Raw genomic sequence first — 10,639 nt, forward strand, 5'->3', positions numbered from 1 at the left:
GATTGAATTATTTTGGTGAGTTATTAATTTTTATTCTTTGTTTTATTTTTTATTTTTTATTTTCTTTTTTAGAAGTTTAAAAATACAACTAATACACACAAATATAAAATATGGAACTTCTCCATTTAATACGTAAACCGTACAAATGTGTGAGAATTATTTAACACACCATACTAATATACAAAACGACATAGGGAAAAAGAGATGTCGGTTACATAGATCTAGATATTCTGGAGCATGTTATGGATGAGCGATAGTAGAACAATGATAAACACTATTATTAAGAATAATGTGATAACCCATTCGTGTTGCTCCATTTCCAATCGCTCGATTGGATTCATTATGTTGAAGAAAATGAGAATTTGTGAAGATGGATTTGAGGAGAGTGAGAGAAAGGGATGAGTGAAGGTTGAAGAGGAGAGTTGGATTTATAATGGAAAATCTGATCGTTGGGTATCTGACTGTTTGGATCAGTCCGTTAGGTATTTGACTGTTTGGATCAGTTTGTTGGGTATTGACCATTGGGCTTAGAGAGTAGGCCCAGTGCATCAAGGAACAAGCTGCCATTTTAGGAAAGACAATAATCAAATAACATAAATAATTTCTCATTCAAACCGGATGGAGATTCAAAATTATGAGAAATGAAACGATGTATCATTTTTCATCACTAGAAAAATAAAAATACAGTGCATAAGGAAAATAAATGACAGAGTCATTTTTTAGACTAAGAGGAACAAGTTGCTACTGTGAATCCTCAGGGTTAGTTGATGATGAACTAGGGTTCCTATGACAACGAGTACTGCGAACTCCTGGTTGAGATAACTGTTCCTGTATGGTTGCCAAAGACCTAACCACCTGTTCTTGAAATTGTTGTTGATTAGCCATCATCATGCTCTGGAAATGGCCCTGACGATGACATAATTCCTGCTGAAACTTATCCTGGCGGACAAACATGCTACACATTCCCGAGTTTATGTGTCTCAAAGCTTCCATGGGAGTGCTAATTTGGTGCATGGTATCCTCATTAAAACAGTTGGGTGGTGAAGGAGGAGGAGGTGGTACGTTATCACGCTCAATATCATCTTTCGCTATAGGTTCCCAGTGGTCCATGACACAAGTCTCGAACTGGAACCCTAAATTTATCATAATCTGTGTAGCAAGTACAGCAAGAGGAGCTGACCTGTCAAAAGCAGTCGTAAGTACATGGCCAAGGAAATGGACCATGTAGAAAGTTTCCTTCTTCTCCTAAAGTATCCAGAGCAGATGCAAGAATGTCTTGTTGACGTCAGACGTCTTCGATGTACCGATGACGTTGTAGGCTAGCCATTGCATGACTGCCAATTGGTTCCATCAAAGGGAATGTTGGTACACGCATCTCGAGCCATCAATATTTGCCCTCGAGAAGCGTGTCAAACATCAACTCCATTGTATTCGGATACTCCGATATTAGCAGTGTCGGACTATCGAAGTTGATTGGAATATTTGCCGTAGTCGATATCAACTCCAACGTGAGTTCAAGTTCCAATCCATCCACCGTAATCCAATACTCATTCCCCCGAAAACCTCCATTGTTATAGAACTTCAACACTAAATCTTCGGAGTAATGAGCTGGAATTTGATGCAAAAGGTATTCCCACTCTCTACTAGCAATTTCCTCATCGAAAAAGGGATGGAACATTCCAAAATTATAGAGATTTGTAAAATTTCGCTCAACTGTGATTCTCCGATTTCCAGCCATAGAGTGATCGAAATGAATTTCTAAGGGCTTATATTAGTTTCGCTAAGTGAGGAGATGGTGCTGTTAAAAAATTGGTCGAATTGGTGGTGAATTGGCCGCGTGCGCTGGTCAATTTTAAACCTGAGATACCACATGTGCGAGGGTGGTTTGAGTGGGAGCAAGATCCGGAATTTTGGGGGGAAAAAATGGGAGAGGCTGACCCGTGGATTGCCTCGTGTGCTGGGTTTTGTGACCGGACACGTGGTTTGGGTCGGGTTCTAATTTTTGGCCCAAGCCCAAATGATTTCCAGAAATTCCCCTTATGTCCTGAAATTTCAAACGCAGAATTTCGATTCGTTTTAACTCCAAATTGAACGAGCGAGATGTCAAAACGGCCGGCATTAAAAATTTCATCCAATTGAATATGGCTAAGGCACATCCAATCCTCTTTTATATTTATTTTTTATTGTTTGGGGGTTGAATTTGTAAAAACGAACACAACCCCCTTTTTTTGTTTTTGGAAATTTACAAATTTACAAGGGGAGATGAACGTGTCAACAACCTCGGACTTCAAGAAGAAAACCATTACTATAAAATCAGGCAACTGTCATGTCGGCTCTGGGGCATACCCAATCCAAACCCGGCCGGGGCTTAACTTTTATGTTTTTGGGGCCTAGGGTTCAGGACGGTACCATCCCTGACCAATGTGCAATGGTCTAATAATAATATTACCCTTAGTACATATGGTATAGCCTCAAACCGCCCCGAACTGTCATCAAATAGAAAATTATTTGGGGTTGGCCTGGTAAAATTCATTGCCCGTGCGAACGAGGGACCATCCGATGTTGCATATCACGACTCTCTTTGTGCACGACGCTTAGTGCAAAGGTGAAAATAAAAGACACGAGTATATACATGTTGAGTCTTTTAACGTCAGATCCTCAAGATGAATGTGAGTCTTTTAACGTCAGATCCTCAAGACAAATCCCAACCTGTGGGAGCAACGAGATGACGACGAAGTTTGTCCTGCTGAGCTGGTGTCAGACAATAATATACCTTATACCGGATCCGGCTCATATCGGATAGTAATCCAAGACCTGGACAGAAAGGTGTTTGACAATTCATACACCACCCCATCCTTCGTGCACGTCGCTTTCAAGCAAAAGTACTATGACCATTATCTATTCGAGATGGGTGAGACTTACACCAAATGATTCGCTAAAGTTCGCGAGGAAGAGAATAGAAAAGGGAAGAGAAGGAAGGAGGGGAAATTTTGGGTACCCATTGTTTACCAGAAGGAACGTTTACTCGATTAACATAAGACATTTATACTCAGTTCTAATTAGAGTTTTTGTGGACTAAGGCTCCGGCGCTTGCAACCACACACTCTAGGGAATTTTAGAAAAGAAAATAGAAGAAGGCCCGGCTACCCTAATGGCGTACTTTCCCTGTTTAAATCACATGGAATGAAGTACACAAGCGAATCTATTAGTCTGTGTAGACTGGATCTTGGAGAAGAGTCTTTTCAACATCTGGAGAACGCAACTCATGATAATGTTTTAGACGTTGGCGATTTACTTGAAATTTGCTATTATCGTTTAAATTTTTCAAAGATATAGCCCCATAAGGGGTGACAGCAGAGACAGTGAAAGGACCAGACCATCGAGTTTTTAATTTTCCTTGAAAAATGTGTAATCTCGAGTTGTACAACATTTTGACCAACTTTGAAATCTTTTCTCAATATGTGCTTATCATGCACTATTTTCATGTTGGCTTTATAGGACTTCGAGAGATCATAGGCATCACTCCGAATTTCCTCAAGCTCATTTAACTGCAATTTTCGCTTCTCGCCTACCGCATTGGTTTTATAATTGAGGCTTTTGATGGCCCATAGAGCACGATGTTCAAGTTCAACAGGCAGATGACAAGGTTTTCCAAAAATGAGGCGATAAGGTGACATCCCTATAGGTGTCTTAAAAGTTGTTCTATATGCCCACAAGGCATCAGATAATCTTAGAGACCAGTCTTTTCTAGATGGATTAACAGTTTTTTTCAAAATGGATTTGATCTCTCTATTAGAGACTTCTACTTGGCCACTGGTCTGAGGATGATACGGAGTTGCCACTTTGTGCGTGACTCCATATTTCTTGACTAATGATTCAAAAAATTTATTACAGAAATGTTTTCCCCCATCACTAATTATAGCTTTGGGAACACCAAATCATGAGAAAATATTTTCCTTTACGAACAGAACGACCGTTTTATGATCATTAGAACGACATGCCAAAGCCTCAATCCATTTGGACACGTAGTTAACGGCTACCAGTATGTATAGGAAGCCATGAGAATTTGGAAAGGGACCCGGCCATGAAGTCGATGCCCCATACATCAAAGATTTCCACAATTAAAATGGGATTTAAGGGCATCATATTGCATTGAGTAATGCGTCCTAGCTGCTGGCAGCGGTTGCATGCTTTGCAATGCTCATGTGCATCTCGAAACAATGTTAGCCAATAAAATCCACATTGTAAAACCTTGGCCGCTGTTTTCTTACCACTGAAATGACCACCACAAGATTGTTCATGGTAGAAGGATAACAAGACATTGTGTTCCCAGTCGGGAATGCAACGGCGTATAAGTTGGTCTGAACAATACTTGAAGAGGTAGGGATCATCCCAGAAATAAAATTTCACAGTGGATAAGAACTTTTTTTGGTCATTACGAGGCCAAGATGAAGGGACTTCCTCAGTAACTAAGTAATTTATTATATCAGCGTACCAAGGGGACGAAAAAATAGAATACAAATGTTCATCAGGAAAGGAATCACATATAGGTTATGTATCATTATCGACCTCACTGACGAGTCGTGATAAATGGTCTGCAACCACATTTTCGCAACCTTTTTTATCTCTTATTTCTAGAGTAAATTCTTGCAAGAGGAGAATCCAGCGGATCAACCTTTGTTTTGCATCTTTTTTTGATAATAGGTAACGAAGCACCGCATGGTCGATGTAGACAATTGTGGAAGAACCCACTAGGTACGGACGAAACTTATCCAAGGCATATACAACAGCGAGAAACCCTTTCTTAGTGGTGGTATAGTTACGTTGAGCTTCATTAAAGGGTTACTCGCATAGTAAATCACAATTGGCTTATCTTCTCGGCGTTGCCCTAGTATAGCTCCAATAGCATAGTCGTTCGCGTCACACATTAATTAAAAAGGTTTAGACCAATCAGGTGGTTGAATTATAGGAGCGGTAGTTAGGGCAGATTTTAAGGTCTCAAAAGCTTGTTTGCAATTGAAAGTGAAGTCAAAAGCACATCTTTAAGCAGGAGATTGGTTAAAGGTCGAGCAATCTTTGAGAAATCTTGAATAAATCTCCTATAGAAACCTGCGTGTCCTAAAAATGGGCGAATGTCGCGAACTGTTTTTGGTATAGGAAGTGAATCAATTTTTTCAATCTTAACTTTATCGACTTCAATTCCATCCTTTGAAGCAATATGTCCTAGAACTATTCCTTTTATAACCATGAAATGACATTTTTCCCAATTAAGAACAAGGTTTTTCTCCTCACAACGTGTGAAAACCTTTTCCAGATTGGACAAACAGTTATCAAACGAATCACCATATATTGAGAAGTCGTCCATGAATACTTCCATAAAGCGTTCAACCATATTACTGAAAATGTGAAGCATACAGCGTTGGAAAGTACCAGGTGCATTGCAAAGGCCGAAAGGCATTCATTTATATGCAAATGTACCAAATGGACATGTGAACGTGGTCCTTTTCTGGTCAACGGATCTATGACTATCTGAAAATATCCTGAATAACCATCAAGAAAATAGTAATATGCATGACCGGCTAACCGTTCAAGCATTTGATCGATGAAGGGCAGTAGGAAGTGATCCTTACGAGTGTCTGCATTAAGTTTGCGATAATCGATGCATATTCTCCATTTTATTAGAATACGAGCGGAGATGCATTCATCTTTATCATTGGGCACAACTATAATGTCAGATTTCTTTGGAACAACGTGTACTGGACTCACACAAACACTATCGGAGATAGGATAGATAATACCCATATCGAGTAATCTTAGAACTTCCTCCCGTACCACTTCTTTCATGGTTGGGTTTAGATGACGCTACGGTTCATGCGACGTCTTAGAATTTTCTTCAAGGTGTATCCGATGGGTGCACACAATAGGGTCAATGCCTTTAATGTCATCAAGGGACCATCCAATAGCAGAACGGTGTTGTTGAATGACATCTATTAAACCGGATTCTTGATCGTCAGTCAATTGTGATGATATGATAATTGGATGACTACCATCTGGATAAAGATGTACGTATTTTAATTCCGAAGGAAGAGGCTTTAAGTCAGGGGCGGGTAGAGTGGGTATTAAAGATTCTTGAGGAAATTCGTCTTCCATGGAGTAAACAGATTGATGTTCATCCAAGTTACTGGACATCACGGTCATAGGGTCAAATAATGGTATTGACTCTAATAACTCATTTACTTCTTGTGTATAATCATCGTCCTCAAATTCAGAATCGCTAAAGGAAAGAAATTGGTATACTTCATCTTCAGGAAAAGAGTTTGTAAAATAATCTTGCGCAATGCTGTCAACCCTGTTCACTTCACCATCAATGTCAGGCTCTGGAATTTGTTTCATCAACTTGAACACATTCACCTCGACCGAAAGATTTCCGAAGGACATGGTCATGGAACCATCCCTACAGTTAATGAGAGCATTAGCAGTTGCTAAGAATAGACGTCCTAAGATGATAGGAATAGAATCACATGCAACTTCTGTATCCAAAATAATAAAGTCTCACTACTAAAAAAAGGGCTTTTTATGACAATTTTTAGCTGTCATGAAATACATATCATGACATTTTCTGATTGAAAAACTAGCCGACATTACTAAGGGTGTCATTAAAAGTCAACCAAAACCGTCATTACATTTATGACGGTTCATAGAAAGACGACTTAAAAAGTCCCCCCATTATGACATATTAGTCTTTAAAATGTCATAATAGGTAAATTTTATTATGACACCTCATATGTAACCGTCATTAATTATAGTTAGAACCATCAAGAAATTAACAATATTTTCTAACAGTTCACGTCAGAACCATCATGAAATGCCAATTGACTACTGTGAAACTGTCATGAAATGTCCATTGACTACTGTGGAACCGTCATGAAATGCCTATCAACAACTGTGGAACCATCATTTTATGGAAAACAAATACGTCAACAAATAGTTTACAATGTGACAGTTCTTCTACAACCGTCATCTATTTATATTTATTATTATTTTTTTATATATATTATTATTATATTTTTCCAGTTATATATATATATATATATATATATTATATTTTTCCTGTAATTCAATTATATTCCTAACCGGTAAACTTGTTTCACCAATAAAACAGCTATAAAATTTTCAAAAATAAAATCAGAACATCCATAGTAACTTCAACCCATATATTTTCAAACCATTCGAAAATACTTATTCCTTACATCAATTTATCATTTATCCAACATCACTGAAAAATGCTAGATACATTTATTTGATAGCACATTCAACCAAACTAAAAATCATTCTAATCAACTCCATAATCAATAAATTAAGTATTATCCATCGATCGATCGAACGTTGTCAAATCTAAGAAACAAATAAAGTAAAGAAACATTATTAGTAAATTTGCTACCAAAAGCTCAAGGCACTGACCAAAAGCAGCCTATTTTATATAGGCATGAGGATAACAATGCAATGGGAGCTAGTTCTCACAACGGAAGAAAAAATAAATGAAAATACCTACAATGCAAATGGGCTGTGGTTCAAGATATACACTACTACATTTAAAGTCATCCCATACCTCAAAGCAACAAACAAAATAAAAACAAAATATTATTATGGCAATACATACACATACCTTTGGCTTGGCAAGATAAATCGTTCGATAAAGTCAATAAATTCCATACAAATTTCAATAAGCTCAGCAGTGGTATAGGTGATAGTGTTGGCCAGCTCCATTAGCTACACAAGTACATCAAGTCAGCAAAGAATTTAGTATATATGATATACATTTACAAGAAAGAATTACATAGATATTTTAGAATATATTAACAAGAAAGACTAGCTAACCTTTGTCTTAATTGATTGACTAGGATCCATCATAAAATGTCTCATGAACCGCAAGACATAATATCCACACTCGTATCCTCCTGGTTGAATTGGGCACTACACGCAAACATAAACAAATTGTCAAAACACATTCAATACACCAAGTAATTCTTTCACATTCAAGTACTGTATATTTACCTTGACATAGTCCCACTCTGGTTCCACTCTTTTTCCTTCACTTAATGTTAATGTTTTCATCCCACTAAAAAAATGAACTTTATAATTAAGTTACAAGTTGTTTGCATATATGACATACAAAATAAAAATAAGATTAATCAACTCACGTGTTCACCATGCATCTTAGCTTTATATTAGGGACACCTCCAGTTGAATCAAGAAAATATACTTTTTTTTGCACTTACGTCAATAATTACCAAAACTCAATGAATCCTATACAACCATATATAAGAGTTAAGAAAGTACAAAAAATAAAAATAAAATGAGAATGCATATATGTTAAAGAACATGACCAACAAGCATACCCCGAATTGTACGGAAGAAAAATAACTTGATCTCCTTGTCTTGCCATTAATCTATTTGAGACCAGACGATTCATCTCTTTTTTGTCTGCATATAAGTTGAAATCACCGGGATAATAGAATCCAAACCTCTATCAAGAACTTTCGTATTTCTCATACAAATATCTAAAAGAAAAGCATACTACCATTAGTACGACATGTACGCATAAATTAAACAACTCATCTCTTAAAAAAAAATTCCAAGATTCCACTCACCTGATATATACTACATTGCAATTGGCATTCAGCATTTGCTTATGATAAATATCCATTATTTCATCTTTTGCAATATAAAACTGCAGTTCATGCTAAAAAATCCTCGTGTCCATTTCACTTATATGACTTCCTTTCATTATATTGCCGACCAAAACTACAAATTCTTCAAATATAATTTCATCATGCTCATCACATTCAACCTCATTTTTCCTTTAAAATAAAATAAATAGACAATGAATAATAAATACAAATAGGTGCTAATTCATGTAGCTAGGCAAACTTTCTGACCGATGCCTTATGTTCTATCCCTTCATCCCTAATCAAACTAGAGTAGCCTAGGTCTGCTTTCGAAGTGACAATTTGATCCAGTCAAATATGTGAAGACTCAGTAGATTCAAACCTAAATGAGTTTTAAACCATGTATATGAATCTATGAAAAGTAATTCAAAAGAAATACCTGGTCCTAGAATCCTGAATCAAGAAAGTGCACCAAGGATATGGACAATAGTTGCTCCAAAGAAACCTGGTCCAAGAATCCTGAAAAGAAGTTCGCTGCCACTTGTACTATTTGTCGCCAAGGTATAACAGGTACTCATGCAACATTAGAATGGGTTTTACCTTTTTGTTGGACTCCATGCCACCATTTCATTATGCTTAGCAATAATCCAATCTATTACGCACAACAGTCGAGACTATTTATACCGCATAAAAATTAACAAATGTGTATAAAATTGAAACATACAAACATGCCCAAAAGTGAATTAATTAAGTTAAACCCTAATCATCATTTGATAGAGAGCAACAAGGCGATTTTTAGAGATGTCCAAACGAGGGCATGGTGGTTCTGCTAGAAACAAGTTCCACATGTCACTAGGTCTTCCAGTGGCTGCTACGATTAAATGCATGTGCTGATAACACTGGAGCCAAGAACATGTACATTATCTCCGTGAAGGGTATCAAAGGAAGGTTGAACAGGCTCCCTTCAGCTTGTGTTGGTGACATGGTGATGGTGACAGTGAAGAAAGGTAAGCTTGATCTCTGGAAAAAGGTGATGCATGTTGTAGTTGTTCGCCAGAGGAAGCTGTGGAGGCAAAAGGATGGTGTCTTCATGTCTCTGTGAAGGGTATCAAAGGAAGGCCGAACATGCTCCCTTAAGCTTGTGTTGGTGACATGGTGATGGCGACAGTGAAGAAAGGTAAGCTTGATCTCTGGAAAAAGGTGATGCCAGTTGTAGTTGTTCGCTAGAGGAAGCCGTGGAGGCAAAATGATGGTGTCTTCATGTACTTTGAAGATAATGTTGGAATCATAGTGAACTCGAAAGGTGAAATGAAAGGATCTGCTATCACTGGCCCTACTGGTAAGGAGTGTGCTGACTTGTGGCCCAGGATTGCTAGTGCTGCAAATTAGTATATGTCCCATCACACACCCTTCACCTTTATATTATTAATGAGCATAACTCAATTTCAATGGAATTCTACCATAAGGATGTTCTTTACCAAAATAAAATTCTCCAAGGCTCAACTTTAATTCATTGATTAACAGAGCAAAATCTTACCAGATAACACAAGACTTGAGTTTAATGGTTAGAGCAGCAAACACAAGCTAAGGAATCCAAAGTTATCGAACCGCCGTTCATTTCACATACCATTTACTGAAGTGAAAAGTTGTGGGTATCCGGCCTAAACTGAATCCCTACCCAACCTTAAACAAGAACAACACTCAGGGCACTTATTTAAACAATAGTACTTGTGTGACTCACAAATATTTGTTTGTAGGATGTCATTTAAGATGTAAACCACTTGTGCACTCTAACATTCACCCATTAACACACCTAGGTGGGACCTTAACATGTCCAAACAAAGTACAGTCCTTACTTCAATTCAATGGTTTAGAGCACCTTAAACCATATTACCATCAGAACATCACCAATATTAAAAGTCATTTTAAAATAGAGATAAAAAGGCACATGTAAACAGATAGCAAAACAT

At 37.5% G+C, this 10,639-nt stretch overlaps 1 long non-coding RNA gene and 1 pseudogene across 1 annotated transcript; one reads left to right on the top strand and one right to left on the bottom strand.

The window, feature by feature from the left end:
• Window positions 1–7,661: 7,661 nt before the first annotated feature.
• Window positions 7,662–8,188, bottom strand: LOC147525100 (uncharacterized). Its single transcript, XR_015197749.1, has 3 exons — window positions 8,056–8,188; window positions 7,879–7,974; window positions 7,662–7,770 (listed from the first exon to the last, which is right to left on the bottom strand). It is a non-coding gene; the product is annotated as an uncharacterized LOC147525100 (long non-coding RNA).
• A 1,282-nt stretch (window positions 8,189–9,470) lies between these two features.
• Window positions 9,471–10,058, top strand: LOC147525101 (large ribosomal subunit protein uL14-like; annotated as a pseudogene).
• The last annotated feature ends 581 nt before the right edge of the window (window positions 10,059–10,639 follow it).

The sequence above is a fragment of the Coptis chinensis genome, chromosome 1, assembly GCF_015680905.1.
Source record: "Coptis chinensis isolate HL-2020 chromosome 1, ASM1568090v1, whole genome shotgun sequence".
In the NCBI taxonomy this organism is placed as follows: domain Eukaryota; kingdom Viridiplantae; phylum Streptophyta; class Magnoliopsida; order Ranunculales; family Ranunculaceae; genus Coptis; species Coptis chinensis.